This window comes from Phascolarctos cinereus, unplaced genomic scaffold (assembly GCF_003287225.1).
Source record: "Phascolarctos cinereus isolate Bilbo 61053 unplaced genomic scaffold, phaCin_HiC Scaffold_5;HRSCAF=322, whole genome shotgun sequence".
Classification (NCBI taxonomy): domain Eukaryota; kingdom Metazoa; phylum Chordata; class Mammalia; order Diprotodontia; family Phascolarctidae; genus Phascolarctos; species Phascolarctos cinereus.
Window position 1 is genome coordinate 306,229,360 of NW_027555958.1, and position 24,748 is coordinate 306,254,107.

At 43.4% G+C, this 24,748-nt stretch overlaps 1 long non-coding RNA gene across 1 annotated transcript; it reads right to left on the reverse strand.

Moving 5' to 3' along the window:
- Positions 1–11,353: 11,353 nt before the first annotated feature.
- Positions 11,354–23,437, reverse strand: LOC110198455 (uncharacterized). Its single transcript, XR_002321730.2, has 3 exons — positions 22,515–23,437; positions 15,317–15,362; positions 11,354–14,817 (listed from the first exon to the last, which is right to left on the reverse strand). It is a non-coding gene; the product is annotated as an uncharacterized LOC110198455 (long non-coding RNA).
- Between the last annotated feature and the right edge of the window lie 1,311 nt (positions 23,438–24,748).

Sequence of the window (24,748 nt, forward strand, 5' to 3'; positions counted from 1 at the left end):
CATACACTGCCGCTGGTCTCAGTCACAGATGGCCCTCTGGGAGGTTCTGCAGACTCAGAGACTGAACCGCCGCTTCCCCCTCGGTTTTAGTCTCCCATCCTGATTTATTCCACTTCAGGATTATATGCCTGGCTAAGGGATAACACTGAGTCTTCTGTCTGCACTTGGGCTCAGAGCCACACTTGTTTCTTCTTTCTTACAAAGGTAGGGCCCCTACTCCTTCATGATCATGATATGACTGCTTCTTTCCCCCTTGGAGCTGTGACCCAGGACTGGGTAAAATGAGCTGGAGGGGGAAATGGCCAACCACTCCAGTGTCTCTGCCAAGAAAACCTCAGATGGGGTCATGAGGGGTGGACAAGACTGAAAGGACCAAACCACTGTAATAACAACTGGATAATGGGTGACAGAGCTGTCAGACAGCACTCAACGCCAGTACAGGGGTCATCTGGGGTCTGCTTCTGCTCAGATGGTCAGTCCCCTTACTGTCCTTGAGCACTGGGCTCCTCCTAGTCTGCTATTGCTTCCACCTGTTAGGGCTCTGCTACTGCTGCTCTGTGTCCTCAGACCTCTCTTTCTATCTTCCTAAGCTGCCCTGGCCTGGAAAATTGACTCACTGTGACTTTTTCTTGGCTTTCCTAATCACAATTTGGTCTGGCACTTTTTATCATTCTTTGTAGGGGAGGACTAGCTCTCACTCTGCCATCTTGACTCTCTCCCCCTCCCACCCACTGCCCTCTAACAGCAAAACTTCCTGTATTCAGGGTTGTTCTCTTGACCGTTTGAAGCTCACCACATCGAGATCTAATCTCTTCCATTAAAACAAATACAACAAGACAAAGAAAGAGAGGCACACCATGCTCATGGCCACACATCAGCCTGAGTGCGAAGATAGGCACCTGGCAATAGGAGGCAGCTACCATCACCACTCTTACCTATCTCTCCTCAACTAGAGGCTTACAGCAATCCTTGCCTCAATCATCACCAGGAAGAAAGATCAAGTTGTGCCTTTGGAGTGATGAAAACACAACTCTTAAATCCAAAAGCTAATGAGGCAAAAGGGCAGCTAGGTGGCGCAGTGGATAGAGTGCCAGGCCTGGAATCAGGAACACCTGAGTTCCAATCTGGCCTCAGACATTTAGTACCTCTGTGACCCTGGGCAAGTCATTTAACCCTGTTTGCCTCAGTTACCTCATTTGTAAAATAAGCTGGAGAAGGAAATGGCGAACCACTTCAGTATCTTTGCCAAGAGAACCCCAAAAAGGGGTCATGAAGAATGATTGAAAAACAACTGAACAACAACAATGAATATTAAGTGATTTTTTTTTTTTTACAAAAGGACTCTTCCACTTTATGAGAAGCCTAGCCACAATGCTTCTTTAGGCAGACAGCACTCCTTGCATGTTTCAAAGAGAATTCAATTTACATAAATTTGCTGTACAGGAAGCTTTGAAATAAGCCTTTGGTTGAGTAACAGTGAGGGAACAGGAAGAGAAGAGACCAGCAGAGTAGATAGTACATAGAAGATTTCCATTTCACATGGTGAAATGAAAGGTCCTAGAGGATCCCAGATCTCAAAAATGACCCAGAAAAGTTCTAAAAATGTACCAGAAAGAACAATTATAAAGAAAAACAAAAAAGAAGTGGCTATAAGCTCCTCCTTTCATTTCAAGATTTTGCAAAAAGAATGCCAGGAATTGTCTCCCACACTCTGAATGTAGACAGGCCAGGAGACAAGACAGCACCCAGGTGCCACCTCAAGACACAAAGCCAACACTGCATCTGGGTAGCATAATCATTGAGTGTTTGAAGGAGGTTCCTGCTACCAGTGTATCAATGACATCTGGTTGGGGCTTGTCAGGGCCAGAACAAGGAGTGGGGCCAAGTCCAAGCTGGGGCTGTGCAAGGAAAAAGAGATAGAGATGGGGCTGAAGCCAAAATTGTCCTGGAGCAACCAGGAGATTGGGCCAAAAGCAAGAGATTCCCCAAGAGGGTTGGGATAGCTGCAGTCACCACAACCAGAACAGCAGAGGCAACGGCATCCAGACCACATAGGGGACAAGACCAGGTAGGGCCTGACCACCCTAGTGCAGTAGGACGGGAGAAGCTGGCCCAAGCACAAACTCCCAATCCAGAAACAGAAGCTGCAGATATGAGTAAACAGAAGAAAACACCGAACACCATAAAGAAACTCTATGGAATGAGAGAAGCCCAAGAGATAAATGCCGAAGAGAGTACCTCCACAATAAATTCCAACAGAGATTCGGAGAAAAGAATGGATTGGCCATGGTGACTACAAAAATGAATGAAACAAATAGAGCAGGAGATTTTTAAAAATAGAAATAGAATTGAAATAAAAGTTCTAGAGGGAAAAAATGGAAAGAGAATGAAGAGCTTAGAAGAGAAGATGAAAAAGTTTACTTAAATAATATACTTTCTGAAAAAGGGAATAAGGTTATCAGAAATCAACAACTCCACTGGGCAACAAGCAATATTAGAATAAAATCTTAAAATGCAAAAGAGGAAAAATGGAAAAGAAAATGGAAGGCGTCACTTGTCAGTTGTCAGTAGTAAGACACCTGTTATGTGTTATCAGTTATTTTGTGGGTCTGCCTGCCTCAGATCTCTCCCCAGTCTAAGCCCTCCTCCATTCAGTCATTACAGTGACTGGTTCAACCACGTCAAATACCTACTCAATAAATTCCACTGACTCTCTATTGCCTCTAAGATCAAGTAAAAAATCCTCTATTTGGCATTCAAAGTCCTTCATAACCCAGACTTCTCCTACCTTTCCAGACTTCTTACATCTTATTTCCCCCACATACTCTTTGAACCAGTGACACTGATCTCATGGCTGTTCTTTGAACAAGACATTCCAATGTCTCTGATACAGGCATTTTCTCTGGCTGTTTCCCATGCCTGGAATGTTCTCCCTTCTGATCTCTACCTACTGGCTTCCCTGGCTTCTTTTAAGTACCAACTAAAATCCCATCTTTTACAGGAATTCTTTCCCAACCCCTTAAGAGGGTCTTTATGGTGTTCGGTGTTTTCTTCTGTTTACTCATATCTGCAGCTTCTGTTTCTGGATTGGGAGTTTGTGCTTGGGCCAGCTTCTCCCTTCCTACTGCACTAGGGTGGTCAGGCCCTACCTGGTCTTGTCCCCTATGTGGTCTGGATGCCGTTGCCTCCGCTGTTCTGGTTGTGGTGACTGCAGCTATCCCAACCCTCTTGGGGAATCTCTTGCTTTTGGCCCAATCTCCTGGTTGCTCCAGGACAATTTTGGCTTCAGCCCCATCTCTATCTTAAGGGGTATCCAGTATCTTCCCTTTGCTAATTATTTCCTATTTATTCTGTAGGGGTGTATGAAGTGTTCAAGAAGGACTAGTACCTCTGATATGAGGGCTTGCAATGCCTTTTTCAGGACTGCTCATCTACCTTCAGTGTCTACCTGTCACTCAACTCTCACCTATGGCTCCAAGAAGCTGTAGCACAAAACTGCCTAGGCAAACAGGCTAAACCAAGTTGAGTGTAACTGAAAGAACTCAAACTGGTCAGTGAGTTAGGGGGAAGTCTACCCCAAGCATGTGAAGACTTCCCCTGGTGGAATGGGAGGATGAGAACAATTTGTTTCAATGGCCACGAAGGTGACTGAAGCAAGTGCTATGGAGCGCTTAGAGCTTGGCCAGACATCCAAGATGCCAAGGTCATCCACTGAAGCCCGGGCCATCGCCTGTCATCCTGACTTTTGTCTTGCCACTGGACTTTGATGACTCAGGAAGACAGAGTGAGGTTGATGACTTTGCACAACTCTGCCTCACTTAAATCCAATTCACATGCAGGTCAAGACATCACCTTGTGATGTTACTGGTCTTCTTTGAAAATGAAGGACAAACAACTTATCTGTATATAGCTTGTTTGTCCATATTTGTTGTATCTTAAGGAGAAGGACTGTTTTTTGCTTCTTTTTTGTCCCCAGTACTTGGCATGGTGCCTGGCACAAAGTAGGCACTTAATAAATGTTTATTGACTTACTGACAGACAGTATACTTGGAAAACAAGTCAAAGAGATAATTTTAGAATCATCAGACTCCCTTAAAACCATGACCCCCCAAAAAAAAACTCAAAAAGAAACAAAACCTGGACACTATATTGGAAGAAATCATAAAAGAAAACTGCTCAGATTTATTAGAACCAGAGGACAAAGTAAAAACAGAAAGAATCCACTGGGCAGCTCCTGAAAGAAAGCCCAAGTTGAAAACAGCCTGGAATTTCCTAGCCAGGATCCAGAGATTCTATGCCAAAGAAAAAATACTGCAAGGAGCCAGAAAGAGTTCAAACACCTAAGTCTACACTCAAGTCACACAAAATTTGGCAGCAGCTACCACTAGAAGTAAGTAGGTGGTGAAGTGGATAACGTGATGAACCTGTAGTTAGTAAGACCTCAGTTCAAGTCTGGCCTTAAATATTTATCAGCTACATGACCCTGAGCAAGAAACTTAACCTTTGTGTGCCTCAGTTTCTTTATCTGTAAAATGGGAATAATAATAACACCTTCTTCCCTGGGTTGTTGTAAGGATAAATGAGATAACATTTGTGAAGCATTGTGCAAACCTTAAAGAGCTATAATATTCTAGTTATTATAATTATTATAAAGGAGAGAAAACATTGGGATACAATATTCTAAAAGGCAAAAGATAAAGACTTACAACCAAGAATATTTTACCTCTTAAAAATGAGTATAATCCTACAGGATGGAAAAATAAGTCTTTCATAAAATAGAAGACGTTAAAATATTTCTGTATGCAAGCCAAAAGGCAACAGTTAGAACCAAATATAGAACAACTGATTGGAAAAGGAGTATAACAAGGCCGTATATTGTTACCTTATTTATTTAACTTATATGCAGAGTACATCATGCAAAATGCCAGGTTGGATGAATCACAAGCCAGAACTGAGGTTGCTGGGAAATATATCAACAATCTTAGACACACAGACGATACCACTCTGATGGCACAAAGTGAAAGAGAATTAAGAAGCCTCTTGACGAGGGTGAAAGAGGAGAGTGTAAAAGCTGGCTTGAAGCTTAACATCAAAAAAACTAAGATCTTGGCAACTGGTCCCCTCACTTCCTGGCACATAGAAGGAGAAGAAATGGAAGCAGTATCAGATTTTACATTCTTGTGCTCAAAGATCACTACAGATGATTGCAGCCATGAAATTAAAAGATGCTTATTCCTTGGAAGGAAAGCTACGGCAAATCTGGACAGCATACTTAGACGCAGAAACATCACCTTGCCAACAAAGGTCCGCATAGCCAAAGCTATGGCTTTTCCAGTAGTAACGTATGGCTGTGAGAGTTGGACTATAAGGAAAGCCACAGAATAAACACTTCCACATTGTGGTGCTGGAGAAGACTTTTGAAAGTCCCTTGGACAGCAAAGAGATCAAGTTATTCAATACTTAAAGAAATTAATTCAGGCTATTCACTGGAAGGTTAAATATGAATCTGAAGCTTAAATACTTTGGCCACAAAATGAGAAGACAGGACTCATTGGGAAAGACCCAGATGTTGGGAAAGATTGAAGGCAAAAGGAAAAGGGGACAGCAGAGGATGAGATAGATAGATAGATAGATAGATAGATAGATAGATAGATAGATAGATAGATAGATAGTATCATGGAAACAATAAACAAGAACTTGGTCAAACTTTGAGAGATAGTGGAGGATAGAAGGCCTTGGTGTGCTATGGTCCACAAAGAGTTGGACATGACTGAACAGCAACATATTTCTGATGAAATATTCTACCAAGAGCTGTATAGAATGAGGCAACAGGAAACTAGAAAAACCTAGAAAGGCAAAAAATAAAAAAATAAACACATAATTGGAGGTAGCCAACTGATGATTTAATGCTTACATTTTAATAGAAGGAGAAGAAAGAAGTATCTTTTCAGAAACCTACTGGCTTCTAGGGTCATGGAGGGAGTAAGAAAGATCAACACAGGGCTTAGGAGTGGCTGGGTTCTATGATATTGATTTTGAGAGAAATAAAAAGGAAGGTAAAAAGGATATGTTAGGAAATGAGGAACAAGAGGAAGAAACTTATTATCTCTCGTAATAGCGGTACTCAAGAAGGAGAATATAAATATAAATATAAACATGTAAAAGAGGGCTGGAAGGGTGGTCGAGTCAGGTTCATGACCTGACTGTAATCTGAACTGGACAAAGGAGGGTTGAACCCACAAAGTGCTTTGTTGTAGTGATTCATTACACCTAATAGGGAAAACAAGTGGAATCAGGGGAAAGGGAGTGAAGATTAAGTGGAAGGGTTGAGTCTGATAGGGAAAGCAAAACAAACGTTAGCTTTAGGATCATAAAGGAGGGATCAAAAGAAGATAAAGAAAGTATAAGACCCAGGGAATCAAGATCCTGCCCAGGTAAAGAGAGGAGGGGCAGCGGAATAGGATTAGACCAACTTAATTATAGGTTACTGGAGTTGCTCACATTTCTTCTTCTTTTTTTTTTCATCACCTTCTTCTTCATTGTAAAGAGGTGGGTGAGAATTAAGAGGAAGGAAGTACAAAGTAATGGGGAAACACAATTCTCAATCCAAATTCATCTACAAAATAGAGGAGAGTGAAGAATGGATTAGAAAGTGGAATCCGACCATATGTTGGTTACAAAAACAAACAAAAAAACCCAACCAAACCTTGAAAGACAAAGATACATACAGACTTAAAATAAGGTTTAAAACAGAATTTATTATGCTTTAAATGAATTTTAAAAACCAGGATTGGCAATCATGATAACATACAAAGAAATAGTAAAAACAGACATGGGCAAAAGAAGGAAGAGAAAGAAGGGAAATTACATTCTGTTTAAAGGCACCACAGGTAATGAAATAACATCGATACTTTATATGTGTGGTATGTATGTATGTAGTATGTATGTATTTGTATATGTACCAGATAGCATAGCCTCTAAGTACTTAAAGTAAAAACTAATCAAGTTACTGGGAGAAATAGATGATAAAACTATAATAATTGGGGACTTCATTGTACATCTTTTCAGACCTAGACAAATTAAACCAAAAGATAAGCCAAAAAAAAGTTAAAAAAAAGTTAAGGACCTGAACAGGATTTTAGAAAAGTTAGATCTCTGACAATTATTGAATAATTAAAGGAAATATAAATGCATACTTTTATCCTATGTATGAAGCCTTTACAAAAATGATCATGTGCTAGAGCATAAAAACTCCATAAATAAATGCAAAAAAGCAGAAATGTTAAATATATTCTTTTCTGACCACAATACAATAAAAATTATAATTAATAAAGAACCTTTGAAGAAAGTATTCAAACTTAAATGGAGACAAAATAATTTAATCCTAAAGAATTGGTCCATCAAAGAACAAATTACAGAAACATTAAAGGAAATAACAACAATGATACAACACAACAAAACTTTGGAGATACAGACAAAGCAATCCTTATGTGATAATTTCTCTCTCTAATCTCCATCAGAGATGGATGTAAGAAGAGAGAGAGAGAGAGAGAGAGAGAGAGAGAGAGAGAGAGAGAGAGAGAGAACAAATCAATAGATTGGGTATGCAACTTTAGAAAACCAACAAATCAAAACATCCCAACTAAATACAAAAAGATAATCAAAGAATAAATGAACAAAATGGAAAACAAGATTTGTTAGTAAATGGGAAAATTTATTTGAATTCATCAATTTTAAAATATTTAGTTTTTTTAAATAAAAGCCAGCCAGATTGGGGAGGAAGTAAAATAGATATACCATTACTTAATTTGATATAAAATGAGAGGAAAATCAAATAACCCAAAGTTAAAAAGGCAAATTCATAAAAAGAAATAAAAGAAATTAATAGAAACTGTTTTGCCTTCCCACATACAACAAAATCAATAAATGAGATGGATGAGTATTTACAAAAATATGAAATACCCAGATTGACAAAACGAGATAAAAAAAAATTTAAATAACCCAATTTCAGAACAGAAAACTGGATTACCCATAAATGACAACCCAAAGACAAAAGCCTCAGACCATACAGACTTACTAATTAATTCTATCAAGCATATACAGAATAGCTAGCTCCAGGGTGGCGCAGTGGAGAGATCCAGCCTCAGACACTTGACACTAGCTGTGTGACCCTGAGCAAGTCACTTAACCCCAACTGCCTCACTAAAAAAGCAAAAAAAAATTTTTTTTGGAAAAAAAAAAGAATAACTTGCTCCAAATTTAAATAAATGATTTGCAAAACTGTGGAATCAAAGCATCCTGTCGAATTTCTGCTATGAGACTATGTGAACTAGAAAGAATGATTACAAAATTCATCTGGACAAGTAAAACGTCTAGTTACAGGGGTAGGAAACTTGTGGCCAAATCCAGGATTTGTTCTGTGAAGTTTGGATTCAGTCAAAGGGCTGCACTTGAGAACATAGAGAGCCACGTGTATCCTAGAGGCCACAGATTCTCCACCCCTAGAGTATATCAAGGGAAAGAAAAAAAAACAGAAAGAAAGGATGTCTAGTAGTACCAGATCTCAAACTATGCTACAAAGTAGTATTCACAAAAACAATTTCATACTGCTTACAAAATAGAAAAGTTAAATCAGTGGAAAAGATTAGGTACCCAAGATCTAGAAGCAACTGAACATAATAACATAGTGTTTAATAAACCCTAGTGTACTAATTCTAGAATAGGGACTCACTGTTTGAAAAAACTACTGGGAAAACTGGAAAATAGTTTGGTAGAAATCACATTTAGTTCAAATCTCAAACCATATACAATAAGCTCCAAATGACCTAGACATAAAAGGGTTCATAGTATAAACAAATTAGAGGAGCAGAGAGGGAGATTTCTTCCACAGCTATGAAGAAGGGAAAGTTTCTTGACCAAACAGGGGATAGAGAGAAGCACAGGAGATAAATAGGATAATTTAGGTTACAGCAGAGTAAAAAATTTTACATAAGAAAAATCAACATAACTAGAATTAGAAGGGAAATAGTTACCTGGGGAAAACTTGGTGGTGATTTTCTTTGGTAAAGGTCTGATTTCCAAGATATATAGGGAGTTGATAGAAACACATGAGAACAAGATCCATTCCCCAATAGAAAAATAGTTAAAAAAAATAATAATAATAGAGGATTTTAAAGAGAAGAAAGCCAAGCTATCAATGGTTATATGAAAAAAAATGCTCCAAATCCATAACAGTAAGAGAAATGCAAATTTACTACAAGATCCCACTTCATACCTATCAGATTGGCTTTAGCAAAGATGACAAAAAAGGAAAATGACAATTGTTGGAGGGGATGCGAAAAGTTGCTGTTTAGTCATTTTTAGTCATGTCCGACTCTTTGCGACCCCTTTTGGGGTTTCTCAGCAAAGACAGTAGAATGTTTTGCCATTTCCTTTTCCAATAAGGAGGGGCACAGTAATGTTGCTGGTAGAGCTGAAAAGTGGTCCAACCATTCTGGAAAGAAAATTAGAACTATACCCTAAAAGTCACTAAACTTGTATGCCTTTTGACCCACCAATACCATCACTTTTTTGCCCCCAAAAGATCAAAGAAAGGAAGAAAGGGCCCATATGTGCAAAAATACTTATAGCAGTACTTTTTATTATAGCAAAGAAAAAAGGAGGTACCCATCAATTGGGGAATGGCTAAACAAATGATGTTATGCCAATGCAAGGGAATATTGTTGCATCATAAGAAATGTCAAAAGTAACAGATTCAGAGAAACCTGGGAAGACTTACACAAAGTAATGCAGAGTTAAGACATGTGTAGAACCAGGAGAACAACTTATTACACTGATTACACCATTATAAAGGACAGTAGTTTTAAAAGACTTGAGCACTCTGGTTAATGAATGAATTCAACAACCAGTCATGACTCCAAAAGGCTGACAATGAAGCTCCTTATGTCTTGGAAGAGAGGTGATTAAGTAGAGGTACAGAATGAGACATGCATTTTTTTTTGGGGGGGGGGGAGGCAATCGCAGTAAGTGCCCAGGGGCACACGAGTAGTAAGTGTCTGAGGTCAAATTTGAACTCAGGTCTTCTTGACTCCAGGGCTGGTGCTCTATCTCCTGAACCACCTAGCTGCCCCAAGCAAACATTTTCAGACAAGATCAATAAAAACCAAGCTTATTTCTCTTGACTTGTTACAAGGGAGGGCTTTTATTTGGGAAGGTGGTGAATGTTGTGGGGGGATTAAGGAGGCAGTGACAGTGACAGGAAAAGAAAGAAGAAAAGAATTAAAAGAACAATGGAATGTTTTCAAAATACACAGAAGAGAGCAGAAGGAAGTTCAGAAAGGGACACAGACAATAAGGGCAATGTTGGTACTAGCATGATAAATTTGATGTATATTTCTTTTAAAAAATACCCCTAGACAACAGGCTGTGTAAGATAGACTCTCTGTTTCACATGCAAGCTTTGCAAGTTTCTTTTTCTGTCCCGTGTATGTGGAAATGCTCATGTTTGTTGATGATTGTTTATATTTTAAAAATATTAATTTATTTAAAAAGATAATACAATGCAGAAGATGAATCAACAATATTTGTTTTTTTGGTCTTAGAATCATTGCATGTTATGGGGAAATATGGTGTGATGCAGTAGAATGAGCACCTTAGCACCAGGGGTCCTGATCTGCAGTTCTGTCTACCACTAATTTACTGTGTGACTTTGAATGTGAACTTCCCCTCTCTGAGCTTTAGGTTCGTCTATAAAATGAAAGGTCTGGAATAGATTATGGTCCCTCCTAGATACATCATTTAAAAACAAAACAAAATATATTCTCCTTTCTAATGACTGGCTCTGGGTCAATTCCACAAGCATTTATTAAGGGCCTATTATGTACCTGGCACTATGCAAGACCCTGAGAATACAAAAATTAAAAACAAAAGAGTCCCTCACACAAGGAGTTTCCATTAAAAAGTAGCTAATATTAAATGAGTTTGGGTTCCCTACCAATGAGGGGAGCCATGTTGGGGTAGGCGGTTGGATGGCGGAGGAGGAAGAATTGGCCATAGACAACCCCCACGGTAGAGAGCCATTCACAGAGAAACTGAGCGTGTGCTGCATAATTTCTCCCATGCCGTGAAACCTATCACATCATCTCTTACATAACCTTTCCCTAAGCTAGTTTCCCTAAATTAGTGTCACACTACACATTTCTCAGTGTTAAAAACAGACTGTCTGGTTCTCTTTTTTAAGTATGAAGATAGGCTCGGCTTTTTATTTCTCTAATTGGGCCCAGCCCAGGTACCCACCCTCCCACCTCCCCCTTTATCCAAGTCCCCTAGATAAAAATATTGTCTCCCTCCTGAGATTTTCCTAGAATACTTTGACTGGATCCTTCCTTTGCTATTACATTTCATCTTATCATAATTATTGGTGTACGTGTTATATTCCCCCATTAGATAATAAGTTCTGAGGAGGAAAAACAATCAGCATATACACTCTGATTGAATTATTCCCTGTTCTGATTAATAAAAGCTGACTCAACCACATCCAACCTGCTCAGGCTGACCACACAAAGCCCTCTTTGGCTGTCCTTTACCACACGAGTATTGCCCCCAACATGCAACTTTCCTGTAAGGACAGACTGTATGCCACTGGTCCAATCCCGTGCCCCAGAATACTGCTGGTCCATTGTGTACTCTGAGTAGGCCTCAAAACACGATACAAACCCAATCTGCACCCTAGAAGAGTGAAGCTGCTACCAGCAAGCAATCTTCTTAGCATGCTTATACACTTCTTTTCCTTTCAGTCTATGACTCATTTTACTTGATGCCCAGTCTTTTAGACCTGCTGGTGGGTGAGATTCTCCCTGGGCTGTCAAGAAACCCAGGCTGAGAAATTCCTCTATAGCTCCTTGAAGACAGAGACTACATAGTCTTTTATCTTTTGTATCCACTGAACTCCTTGCTTAATTAGCGTTGTACTTTGCACATGGTAGGTACTTAATTAATGTTTGTTGAATGGATGGATGAATGGATGAATGAATGAACAAAATGCTCTCCAGCATTGGGAAATATTTCAGTTCACAAATAACCTTCTAGACTAGGAGTTCTTAACTTTTTTGTGTGTCCTAGAGACAACTAGGGGGCACAGTAGATAGTCTGAAAGACCTGAATTCAAATCCAGCCTCAGACACTTTCTAGCTCTGTGGCTCTGGGTGAGTGTCTTAACCTCTGTTTGCTTCAGTTTCCCTCTAGACTAGAAGTTCTTAACCTTTTTTATGTCATAGAGGCAACTAGGGGGTACAGTGGATAGGGCACTATCCACTGGGCCTGGAGTCAGGAAGACCTGAGTTCAAATATAGCTTCAAACACTTTCTAGCTGTGTGGCCCTAGGTAAATCACTTAACCCCTGTTTGCCTCAGTTTTCTCAATTGCTAAATGGGGATAATAACAGCACCCATTCTCAGGATTGTTGTGAGAACCAAATGAGTTCTTTTTATAAAGTGCTTAGCACAGTCCCTGACTCATAGTAAGTGCTACATAGATGCTCATTCCCCCACTCCCAGGGACCCTTTCAGTAGTCCAGTAAAACCCAGGAACCCCTTCTCAGAATAATGTTTTTGAATAATTGAGGGAAATTCTAAATTTCAGTTAGATGTTGGTGAAAATAAAGATATAATTTTTCCCCATCCAATTTCATAGGCCCCTTGAAATCTATCCATCATCTTCTTGGGGTCTGTGGACCCCTAGGATAAGAACCCCTGCTCTAGAAGAACAAAGGTCATGTTTCTTTTGAGCTACTCACAACTAATTTCATGTCTTGGGAAAGGATAAGACCCACATAAAGCAATGGATGAGAACTGGGACCCTACAAGAGCCACAACTCATCAGATCATAGGATTTGCCGTTAGAAGGGGCCTTAAAGATTTTCTGGTCCCGATGCCCAAATTTTAAAGATAAGGAACACGAAGTCCAGAGAGAATAAGTGACTTATCCACGCTTATCCAATACTTATAGCAGTACTATAGTAAGTACTAGAACCAAGATTTTAACCCAAGGTTTACAATTCTAAATATTCTTTCCATTGGTACCACAATCTGGAAAGACCTCCTTTCTGTTTTGCCCTCCTCGCTTCCAATTTGCACATAAATATTTGTACGTGCACTTATTTTTCCGGAGTGACAGATTATCTCCCTGGAAGGAATTTCCTTACAATATTGGCTACTTAGAAAAAAGACAGAAGAGGGGGAAGTTGGCAAAAAGTTGCTGCTGAAGACAAATTTAACCTTGATCATCCTTCTGGGCCTTATTCTGTCTGTAGGAAGGTTTTATTGGTGTATCCCTGTTAATTGACTCCCTCTAATTTACTTGATGAAATTATAGGATGTAAGGGTCAGTTATCAGACATTCTGCCCCTTTCAGCTTCTGAGGTATTGCATTCACAGTCTGTACAGCATAGGAAATTTTGAGTGGCTCACACCTTGAGTGGCCCATTTGAACCTTGCAAAGAGCTCACCCTTTTCAGACTTGGAAGGACCAGTGTGAAAAAGTGTTAAAAAGCTTTTCCACTTTGTTTCTCCCTTTTAGGTGCAGAGAAATTCCTCAGCTTACTTGGTGGGAGAAGGGGCTGGCCACCTTCTGGCTGGAGGATCATCCATGCCCCCTGGTGACCTTTAAAAGCAGAGCAAGTTCCAAGAAGAGTCATCTCTGGCAGTTGAGAAGAGAGCCAGATATGGAAGAACACAAATACTGAGAAGTGATTACTCTTTGCCTTTTCCCTTTGTATCTATTCCAGAAAAATCACAGGAGAAAGGGGAGGAGATTGCTCTCTCTTTTCTCTTCCTTATTAGTGGAAAAACTTGTGGAGACACTGGACCCAGCAGAAAATTTAGCTGAAGAGCAGAATTGAGCTTTGGAGATGATCTTGTCCCAAGAGCGCAATCAGATTCACCTGTCCTAAGAGAAGTTTCACCTAGTGGGAAGGGTTTATATAAGTATATCAGAGAAAAGAGAGGGCCTGGGGGCCAGTAAGGCCACACGTGCCAGACTTGTCTTGGCCATATGCTTCCCCACTAGTAGACTCCTGTTTTGTCCCCACTCTTCACCCTGAGGTGGTGTGTATTTTTGGAAGAGTGTAGCCCAAGTTTATGGGAGGAATGTTCTGTAGCTACTGGTCTGGCTGTTCCATTTCAGCAAATGCCTTTATTCAAGCTGATTGTATCCTCTGGTTGTTAAAGGTGAAAACATTGGTGGGGCCTCTTGAGTTATAGATTAAGAATGCGGAGGGCTGCACGTGTACCTTGAACCTGACATAGTCACACCCCTCCCCCCCCAGGTCTCAACTTGTAAATGTGAATGGGAGAAGGGTGAGGAGAGGGGAGGGTGGGGATGGTACTGGGAGCCAACTAATCTCTGCCATGTGAAGACAAGCCATGCCTCAGAAAGCTCAGTTCTATTTCACAGAAATTGCATAACCTCACCTGTTTTGGAGGAACCCCAATCTGGACTGAGAAAATCTTGAAAAAAACAGTCTTTGGACCAAGTTTACTATTCTTTCCAGGCCTAGGAACATCCATTCAGAAACCACGGGGACTTTGGATCCTCTGAGCCCCAGGGATGGAAATCCTGAGAACTTCAATATGAACCTTAAAGTCTGTACCTGACTCTGGGATTAGGGTCTAACTCCAATCACTGACTAAAGAAATTGGGGGGCGGGGCAGGCCCAAAGAAATAGAAGCACTGGCCTGAGGGGAATCCATGGAGAATCATAGCCTTTATTCTGTTCTGGTTCCGCTGCTTGAGTTTTCATGGGCATCTCTGTGACAGGTTCTAGAGAAGGAAACAGTAGGAGAAGGACAATAGCTTGAAAAGTGGGGTTAAGACATGCTGGTAACTAGCCAGGTACTTGCCTTCCTCCCCCCACCCCAATACACATTTATGCACATGCCCCTCAGGAAAGAAAAGAAGGCAGATGCCAAGGAGATACACGCAGAGATTTCAGCCACGGTTCTCTCATCTGGATTCTTTCTTGAGCCTCTCCCCATGGTGCCATCAGGGCCATGGAAAGATGGACATACGTTCCCCTTTTGTCCTCCACTGTCCTCCATCCTGATTCAGTCTCTTATAATGGAAAGAAGAGGGGGCAACTAGGTGACAAAGTGGATAGAGCACTGGCCCTGGAGTCAGGAGGACCTGAGTTCAAATGCAGCCTTAGGCACTTATTAGCTGTGTGACCCTGGGCAAGTCACCTAACCCTGACTACCTCAAAAAAAAAAATGGAAAGAGGAGGCTGGACTTGGACTCAAATCCCACCTCTGAAGTTTATTACCTGTGTGACCTTCAGCAAGTCCCTTCCAAGGCTTCAGTGTCTTCATCTGTAAAATAGAGGAATTGGATTGGCTGGCCTCCGAGGTCCTGGTCAGTTAATATTTAAATAAAACTTTAAGGTTTGCAAAGCCTTGACATATGATCTCATTTGATCCTCACAATACTATAAGGTAGGCACTATTATTATTATCTCTTTTTTGCAAGTGAGGAAACGGAAATGCAAAAGTTAAATGACTTGCCCAGGGTCACACAGCTTGCAAGTGTTTGAGCTCAGGTCTTCCTAAATCCAAGGCCAGCATTCTGATCCTAGGCCAGCTCTGTCAGAGGGCAATGGTCTTGTACCAAGGCCCTGGAAGGGAACTCATAGCCACTTGGCCTTTTCCCTTGGGGAAGGGAGGGCAGGGGAGGAGATATCAGTGTCCTGAGCCTGTGGGGAACTTCTGCCTCGTGGAGTGGCCCAGGGGAGCCTGTCTGACCTCTTTCTGCCTACCTCCCCTTTTCTCTGCCCACAAACCATCCCCAGCTCACAGCCTCTGTGGGGTTTGGTTTTCTGAAGTCAGAGGGGGAAGAATGGAAGGCAGGCTGGTGGTAATCAATACATCCCCATCTTCCTGGTCGGAGAGGGGTGCTTATCAAATGTTGCTGTTCTCAGCAGTCAGGCACAATTATTTATATCTCTGGTTTGAGTTACCTCCTGACCTTCAGCTCTAGCCCTGGCAATCGGGAGTGATTATCATGGTCTCACCCACTCCAGAACAAACACACCTCTGTCTCCCCAGCTGGCCCCCGGGCACAGCCTGACAATGAGCAGCCTCTAAAGGGAAGCCGGATGTTGACATTCAGTCAGTACTCCTAGCAGCAACCTTAGGAGCTGATCCTGCCACGTGGGAGGGAGGGAGGGAGGGAGGTGGGAAGGGGTGAGGCAGGAGGAGGGGAGGGGGGAAGGAAGGAGGGGAAGAGGGGAAGAAGGTGAGAGGTGGAGTCACTGTACTTTCCCTGTTTATGGGGGAAACTAAATCGATTTCCATTACTGAAAAACAGCCCTCCCCCCCCTGGCATTCCACTCCCAATATCCGTGGGTCCTCCTCAAGCAATAACCCCTCCCTGTTTGCTCTGGGAAGGAGGGAATGGGTAGAAAAGAGGAAGGTGAAAGCTTACCTTCATGGGCATATCTACATAGAGGATTTAGAACTGGAAGGGACCTTGGAAATCAGAGAAATGAGAGCATAGCTTTAGAGCTGAAAGGGATCTTGGGGCACCATTTAATTACAGATAAGGAAACTGAGGCCCAGAGATATTTAGTGACTTGACCGAGATCACAGTAAAGGGCAGATGGCTGATCCTGGATGGAGCCCAAGGGGATGGAATCTGACTTCTCAGGGCAGAGGAGAAAATGGGGAGGGGGACAGTTAACTCTTTAGGACTCCTCAACTCTGCAAAACTGTTCTTCCCCTTCCTCAACCCCAACCCAGCCAAGCTACCACTCTGACCACTCAGTGAACTCAGGGTCTGACAGAGTCAGCAGGTTTTCCGGCTTGTTTGCCAAAGGGGATGTCAGCAGAGAGATCCTATAACTCTCGGGAAGGGGGAGGGGAGGAGGGAAGGAGCAGGTGGGAGCTGGCCATGGGGGTGGAGGAAAGGGACAGACTGGGAAAGGAGGCAAGGACTTCATGGGAAGAGCTCTGGCCAGTGACAAAGGGACTAGGCAGCTGGGGATGGATGGGGAGATGTGTGTGGGGGAGGGGGGAGGTTGGCACGAACCAGAAGCCTTTAGGGGCTTCCTCCTCCACATGTGACCCCAGGGTTTGAGAGGTGATGGGGCCTTTGACTGGACCCTGGGTGCTCTGACTGGAGTTTTAGGGGGGGTTTTTTTTGGGGGGGGAGTGAGTTGTTGCTTAACTCCTGGATATCCCCCCATGGGGGGAGTGGGGGAAGGGAAAGAGAAAGGAGCAGGACAGAAGAATTCACTTAAGACCTTAGGGTTCAGAGCTAGCAGTGCTCCCTCATTTTACAAATAAGGAAACTGAGGCCAGGAGAGTTAACAAAGTGGTCTGCTCAAGGCTTCAGAGGTAGTGAGTAGCAGAGCTGGGATTGAATATAGGTTCCAAATCTATCGCCGTCTGCACTACAGAATTTTCATTGGTTCATTCATTCATTCGTGTATTCCTTTCCCAAACACTTATTGAACACCTGCTAAAACAATAATTAAATAGTACTTTACGGTTACAAAGCATTTTGCATTCGTGTAATCACAACAACAATGGCACGTTAGTAGTGTACTCATTTTCCAGAGGAGGAAACTGAGACTCACAATTGGACATTAAATGATCTCCAAGCAATATTCCTTCCCTTTCCAGTCCTTTTTCATATAGTTTCCCTTCACTCACTTCTTTGTTCTAGTCTGTCTTGCTAGCTATTCCCCATTACCTACAAAACATTTCATCTCTCTCTTCCCTATCTATACATAAGTTTTTTCCAAATTTGAAACTGCTTCTGCTTCATAGAGTCCCAGCTTCCTGGTTCAGGGGTCATCTCCTACAAAAGACCTCAATTATGTGTTCTCTCCCCCTCCCTCTCTCTTTCCTTCCCTCCCTCTCTCTCTCTCTCTCTCTCTCTCTCTCTCTCTCTCTCTCTCTCTCTCTCTCTCTCTCTCTCTCTCTCTCTCTCTCTCTCTCTCTCTCTCTCTCTCTCTCTCTCTCTCTCTCTCTCTCTTTCTCAATTGTTGTTCAGTCATGTCCAACCCTTCATGACTCCATTTGGTGTTTTCTTGGCAAAGATACTGGAGTAGTTTGCCATTTTCTTCTCCAGCTCATATGACAGATGAGGAAACTGAGGCAAACAGGATTAAATGACTTGCCTAGGATCACACAGCTAGTATATGTCTGGGGCTAGATTGGAACTCAGACCTGACTCCAGGCCCAGAGCTCTATCTACTATGTCACCTAACTGCTTCTGAAATCACTTTATATTTATTTACTGTTACCCATGGAATATTCCCCAGCAAGATGTAAGCTTATTGAGGGCAGGGGCCATTTAGGTTTTTTTTCATCTTTGTATCTCCCATCACCTAGCACAATGCCTTGTAAATAGTCAGAATATAATGTTTACTGAATTGAATTATTCTGGGCTAAGGGACTTGTCCAAGGTCACTGAGAAAGTGATAGAGTTTAGATTCAAGCATGATTTCTAGGGTCCCTTCCAGCTCTCAGATCTATGCTTGGGGTAGGGGGAAAGAGGCACAGGACCTGCCCCAAAGGTACTTACAGCTTAGTACATTTTAGTGACCAAAACCCTACTCTGTATATCAGGGGTTGAGACCAGATTTAACACCAACACTCATCCAGAGACCCCTGTGGCAGCCTCACTCCTCGCTCAGCTCTCCATGCTTGGGAGGGGAGGACTGGGGTGCAGTAACACAGAATGGCATCTTTCAGTTGGTTTTCCTTTCTCTTTTCCCCTTTAGGTGAAGTCTGCTGGATCTCACCGAAGAAAGTCAACTCACATTGAACATCTAGCCCTTATGGGTCTCCTCCCCTCAAACCAGGCCCCTCCTTCAGAGATAACATGGGGACCTGAAGTCCCTAAAGAAGGAAATACAGCCTCTGCTTCCCGCCTCCCTCCCCACCCCAAAAGAGGTTGGCTTCAGCGTGGAGGGTGGGGGTGGGAGAAGCCAAAATAGTCAGAGACCAGAGGAGACGTCATGGACTCGGGGCTGGCAGGGACAGGCGCTGGCATGACAATAACGTATTAGCCAAATATAGAGCAGACACAGACACAGGGGCAGGCGGGTGAGCCCTAGTCTTCCACTTGGGGAAGAGTCACCCCTCCCCCAGACTCCCTCAGAAAGGACAGATGACTTGCTTCTTTCCTCACTCCTCAATCCAGGTTCTTATCCTTTTCCCCTGTAACTTGGGGCATGGATTCAACTGTGTTTGAGTGGGGGAGAGGTTCTCTCTCAAACTTCAGACTGTTCGACCTCCCTCCCTAATGTCCCCAAAACTGCCTCTCAGTGAGTTAACAAGCATTCATTGAGAGGGCAGCTAGGTGACGTAGTGGATAGAGCACTGGCCCCGAAGTCAGGAGGACCTGAGTTCATATCTGGCCTCAGACACATAACACTAGCTGTGTGACCTTGGACAAGTCACTTAACCCCATTGCCTAGCCAAACAAACATACAAGCTTTCATTGTGTGCTTACTGTGTTACTGAGGATTCAAAGAAAGGCAAAAACAAGGTGCCTGCCCTCAAGGAGCCCCAATTCTAATAGGGCCCACCATGCACATAACAGTAGATGCAAGAGCAGTAAAAATGGAGGGTGGGGGGAGGGGCTTGGGAAAGGCCTCCTCAGAAGGTGGACTTTAAGCTAAATCTTGAAAGAAGTCAGGGAAGCCACGAGAGGGAGGTGTGGAAGAAGGGCATTCCAGACATGGGGGACAGCCAGTGAAAAGGCAGAGTCAGGAGATGGGTTGTCTTCTGTGGGCCTGAGTAATTGGATTGTAGACAAACAGGGGCAGCTAGGTAGCTCAGTGGATAGAGGGCTGGGCCAAGAGTCTGGAAGACCTGAGTTCAAATCTGACCTTGGACACTAGCTATGTGACCCTGGACAAGTCACTTAACCCTGTCTGTCTCAGTTTCCTCATCTATCAGATGAGCTGGAGAAGGAAATGGCAAAACCACTCTAGTATCTTCGCCAAGAAAACCCCAAATGGGGTCAAGAAGAGTCAGAGTAGGGGCAGCTAGGTGGTGCAGTGAATAGAGTGCTGGCCCTGAAGTCAGGAGAACCTGAATTTAAATCCTGCCTCAGACCAAACACTTGACACTTACTGGCTGTGTGACCCTGGGCAACTCACTTAACCCCTCAAAAGAAGAGTCGGACATGACTGAAAGACCCACCAGAAACAAAGAAGTATGTGGATGGGAGTAAGGTGTGAGAAGATTGGAAAGGTAGGAAGGGGGTCAGGTTGTGAAGGGCTTTAAACGCTAAACAGAGAATTTTATATTTTATCCTGGATCCCAGAAGTAAAAAAGAGTCACTGAAGTTTATTGAGTGGGGGGGGACTGACATGGTCCCTGATGACTCCAGAAGCTGAGGAGGGCCTCAGGAGGGACTGGAGTGGAGAGAGGCAGCCCTCAGGCCTGTCTAACCCTAGAAAGAGATGGCACTGGTGTCCCCACAAGCCCTGGAGCCATAGGACTAGAAAGAACATATGGGAAAAGTGCCACATTTGTAACTGAGTGGTAACTGGATTACCTCATGTCACCTGGGTTCAAGTCCCAACCCTGCAATTTACCAGCTGGGTGACCTCGAGCAAGTAATTTCACTTTTCTGGGCCGATCAATACGTATGCAAAATGAATAGGTTGGGTTAAAAGCTTTCTAAAGTCCCTTCCAGATCCAACAGTCATGAGGTCTTTAAGACCAGGACTGTCCAATTAGACTAAGGTGTGAGAGTGAGCCCACCTCTATCCCAGGCACTTTCATCTCTGGACTCCCCAGCACATTTACAGGTGCTGGATCCCAGGAGCTCCTCCCTGGTTTGAAGTATGGCCCTTTCCTCTGGTAAGGTAGAGGGTGAGGATGGGGGTGGGAGGGAAGAAGATTGAAGGTACGTTTGTAGCCTAGAAGGAACTTAGGTGTTCTGTCTTCTGTTATGAGCTAACCACTAGGGTGGCCTCCCCTTCTCTATTTTTTCCAACTTTTCCCAAATATAATCCCATCAATCCTATAATTCCTTGAAAGCCTGGGAATGGGGAGTGAGAAAGAGAAGGGGAAGGGGTGGGAAAGGTAATCAGGGGTAAAGAGAAACAGAACTGTTAGTGACTGGGGCTGCATTTGCCCTTGTGGCTGCCACCTTCCCCCCAAAATCCCCCTCAAAAGAAAAAAAAAGCATATTGCTGGTTCCCAAGAGCTCCCAGCTCCTGGTGCTGAAGTCAAGGGTCAATTTGCTGACGCAAATGGTCAGGGAAAGGGGCACTGTTTGGAACAGCTGGGGACACTGGCAAGGCCCAAAGAAAAGTCAGCCCCTAACCCCCTTCTTTACCACCCCCAGGGACATTCTGGCTCCGACAGCCACTGTCACCAAAGTTCAGCCAGAAAGTTCTGATTCTGAGCTGGTCCCTTCCGCGAATCTGGGGAAAGGGGCAGCTTTGAATATACTATTTGCCATGACAGAGGCACCGGTCTCCTTCTCCCTTGCTATTCCCACCCCCAAGTTCAATAAGCTATCGAGTTAATAAGTCACTGGGCAGAAAGTACGACATCACAACCCTGATCCTGGGGACATGGGAGTGGGGGAAGGGGGGAGAGAAGGGCTGGGGGTGGGGTGTCGGGAGTTAGCTATAGGTAGGACAGGTAAGGTGGGGGGAGGCAGGTATCTTGGGAGTAGAGGGTCATTGCTTTAGAGCTTGAATTCACCTTAGAAGCCAACTAGTCCAGACCACTCATTTTACAAATGAGGAAACTGAGTCCCAGAGAGCTTAAGTGATTTGCCCGAAGTCACAAAGATAGTGACAGAGCTGGGATTTGACTCCCGTCAGCTTTCCCAAACAGAAAAGAATGAAGCCAACCCAAAATCCCGGGCCAGCTTCTTCTCCCCTATCATGGGGAAGTTTGGAGATTTTTCCTCCCAGACCCATGCACTGACAGATGCTGAGCGTTTCTTTGGGCACAGAATTAGATAAAGCAACACATGTGTTTTTCCTCTCATTGGGTGATTGACAAACAGTCTTTGCGCAGAAGTAGTGACACCCAGTGGTCAGTATGGAGATCAAGCTGGGGCCAGACTCGTGCAGCCGACCCTTCACCCATACATAGAAATGTAGACTGTTAAGAGACAGAAGGGATCAACTACTCCTCTTCCCACGCCCCTCCCACCTCCCACTATAATTTATAAAAGAAGCCCAGAGAGATCCACATAGGAGCTGGGCCACCATTAGAACCTAGGTCTTCAGACTCCCTGCATTCCCCCCCACACCCTACCCTATCTCCACCCCCAGAGAGCTTTTATTTCACTCACCACAGAAAATGAATGACACAAAAGACTCTTCCAGAGCTTATAACAAGTACAGAAATATCAAATACTCCAGTATAATCATTAGAATGATTAGCCTTCCCCATCCTGTCCCTGCAACCATTCCCCCCCACCCCAAGTCTTTAAAGCACTGCTGAACAGATATTTCCCATTCACCACCTAGAACTCACAACAATATCTGGAGAGAATGGTGAAGTCCATGGATCTCTTGGCCCCTCTTGGCATGGCTTTTACCGCTGCAGCTGCAGGCCAGTCCTCCTTCAATTATCACTTAAGGAAATCTCCCTAGGGCAGTCCTATGTCAGAGATTCTCACATGCAGGGTATCTCAAATGTAGATCGATCACTCATGAAGTAATTCCCCCAAGGCTGGAAACATCCTGGCTCAGCACACTAGTCTGTGACTCGTTCCCAGAAAAGAAAACTGGAAGACGAAAACCAGAAACTGGAGGTCCAGAAACTCCCCTCTCAGACTTGCCTGGTTAAGCCTGGGCCTGTGTGTGTGTGTTCCTTCTGTGAGTGGCCATTTTTATGTTGCTTGGGTGGGGAAGGAAGAAATCCCCTCCCAGCATCTTGATGCCCTCCAGGTTGGAAATTCAAAGGTGTAAGGGTGTGGAGAAAAGAAAGGCAAAAAAAATAAAATTAAAATAAATTTTTTTAAAAAAAAAACTTTAAAAATTTAAAAAATAAAAGAAATAAAAATAAAAGAAAGGCAAAAAACACAGTCTTCTGACTCCCTGTCTGTACCACATCCCTGTTTGTTCCTTGCTCCTTTTTTCTTGTTGAGTCATTTCAGTTGTGTCTGGTTCTTCGTGACCCCATTTGGAGTTTTCTTGGCAAAGATCCTAGAGTGGTTTGCCATTCCCTTCTCCAGCTCATTTTACAGATGAAGAAACTGAGGCAAACAGGGTTAAGAGACTTGCCCGGGATCACACAGTTAGTAAGGGTTTGAGGTTGGATTTGAATCTTCCTGATTCCAAGCCCAGGGCTCCATCCACTGCACCACCTAGCTGCCCTAGATTTTAGGGTCAAAAAGAAACCTTAGAAATTATCATCTATTCCAATTCCTTTTCTGACCAGGACAGTGAGGGCCAGGAAAGGGAAATGACTTTCCTTAGGTCACACAGATGGTGAATAGCACAGTCAGGATCTGAACCCAGATCTTTCAATTTCAAGTTCAAGATTGTGGGGCCAGCAAGTTTCTTGTCTATCTTAACCCATAGCATGTTGTAGGGTGGGAAAGGCTGGGGTGAATTTAGGGCAAAAGAGTTTGAAGATTGGGAGGTTTTGTTTTGGGGTTGAGGGGTTAGGGATGGGAAGCTGGGCTAGGTTTTCTTTTGGTTTGTTTTGGTGAGGGGAGGGCTCAGTTTAACTCATAGGGATATGGAGCTCCAGCTCGTATTTACAGGTAAATGGGTCATCTGGTATCTTGATTCCGTCCCTTTCTGGGCACTATTCAAAACTCAGCTCAGGCTGTACCTTCTTCTCCACGAAGCCTTTCCTGATCTTCCCCTTCGACACCACCAAAGACCTTCTTTTTTTCCTGCACCTACTTAATATATGTATATGTTATCTTCCCCTCCCACCACAGAATGTAAGCTGTTTGAAGGCTGGCCTTATTCCATTTTCATCTTTATATCTCCAGCCCCTGGCATATCACAGGCACTAAAGCAAATGTTTGTGGGTGGATTGATTGGTTTTAGGTTTAAATCTGGTTAAGTACCTTAGAAATCCAGTCCAACTCCCTTATTTGAACCAAACAAGAAGTTGAGGCCTAGAAAAGTGAAATGTCTTGGCCAAGGTCATATAACTAACAAGCCACCAGGATTTGAATCCAGGTCCTCTGATTTCAAATCCAGTGCTCACAGGCCTTTTCAATGCATTAGAACAGCAGAGCTAGATGTTGCTTTTAAGAGGATGTGGGCCAGCCCTCTGCCTTAGGGCAGGTGTGCCATCATTCACTCTGAGGTCACTGAACCAGGGCATATATTTTGCAAATATTTTTCATCATGGGGCTGACAGGCTGAGTTGAAGCTGCCATGAGTCATACGGGCCCATCTGTGAGGTGAGGAATGACTTAGAAAGTGTTGGCTCCCCACAGCTATGTCTCACGTGCCCAGTGGCACGTATGGACCTGTGCCACACTGGCCACACGGGGATCATTCCAGGAAGGATGGGCTCCAGAGGGGTAGGAGGGGCTCAGACAGCTCACTCCTCCTGACCTAGGCCAAACACACACATAGACACCCCCCCACACATTCCCATACACACAGACCTTCAACCACCTTCCAGCCCAGGGTGAATTTAGCATGAAGTAGCCAAGCAGAGATAAGGGTCTTTCAGCTTCCCTTCATTTTCCCCTCTGCCTTGGGGCTGGTTTGGGAGGAAACCAGGGATTCTGCTTT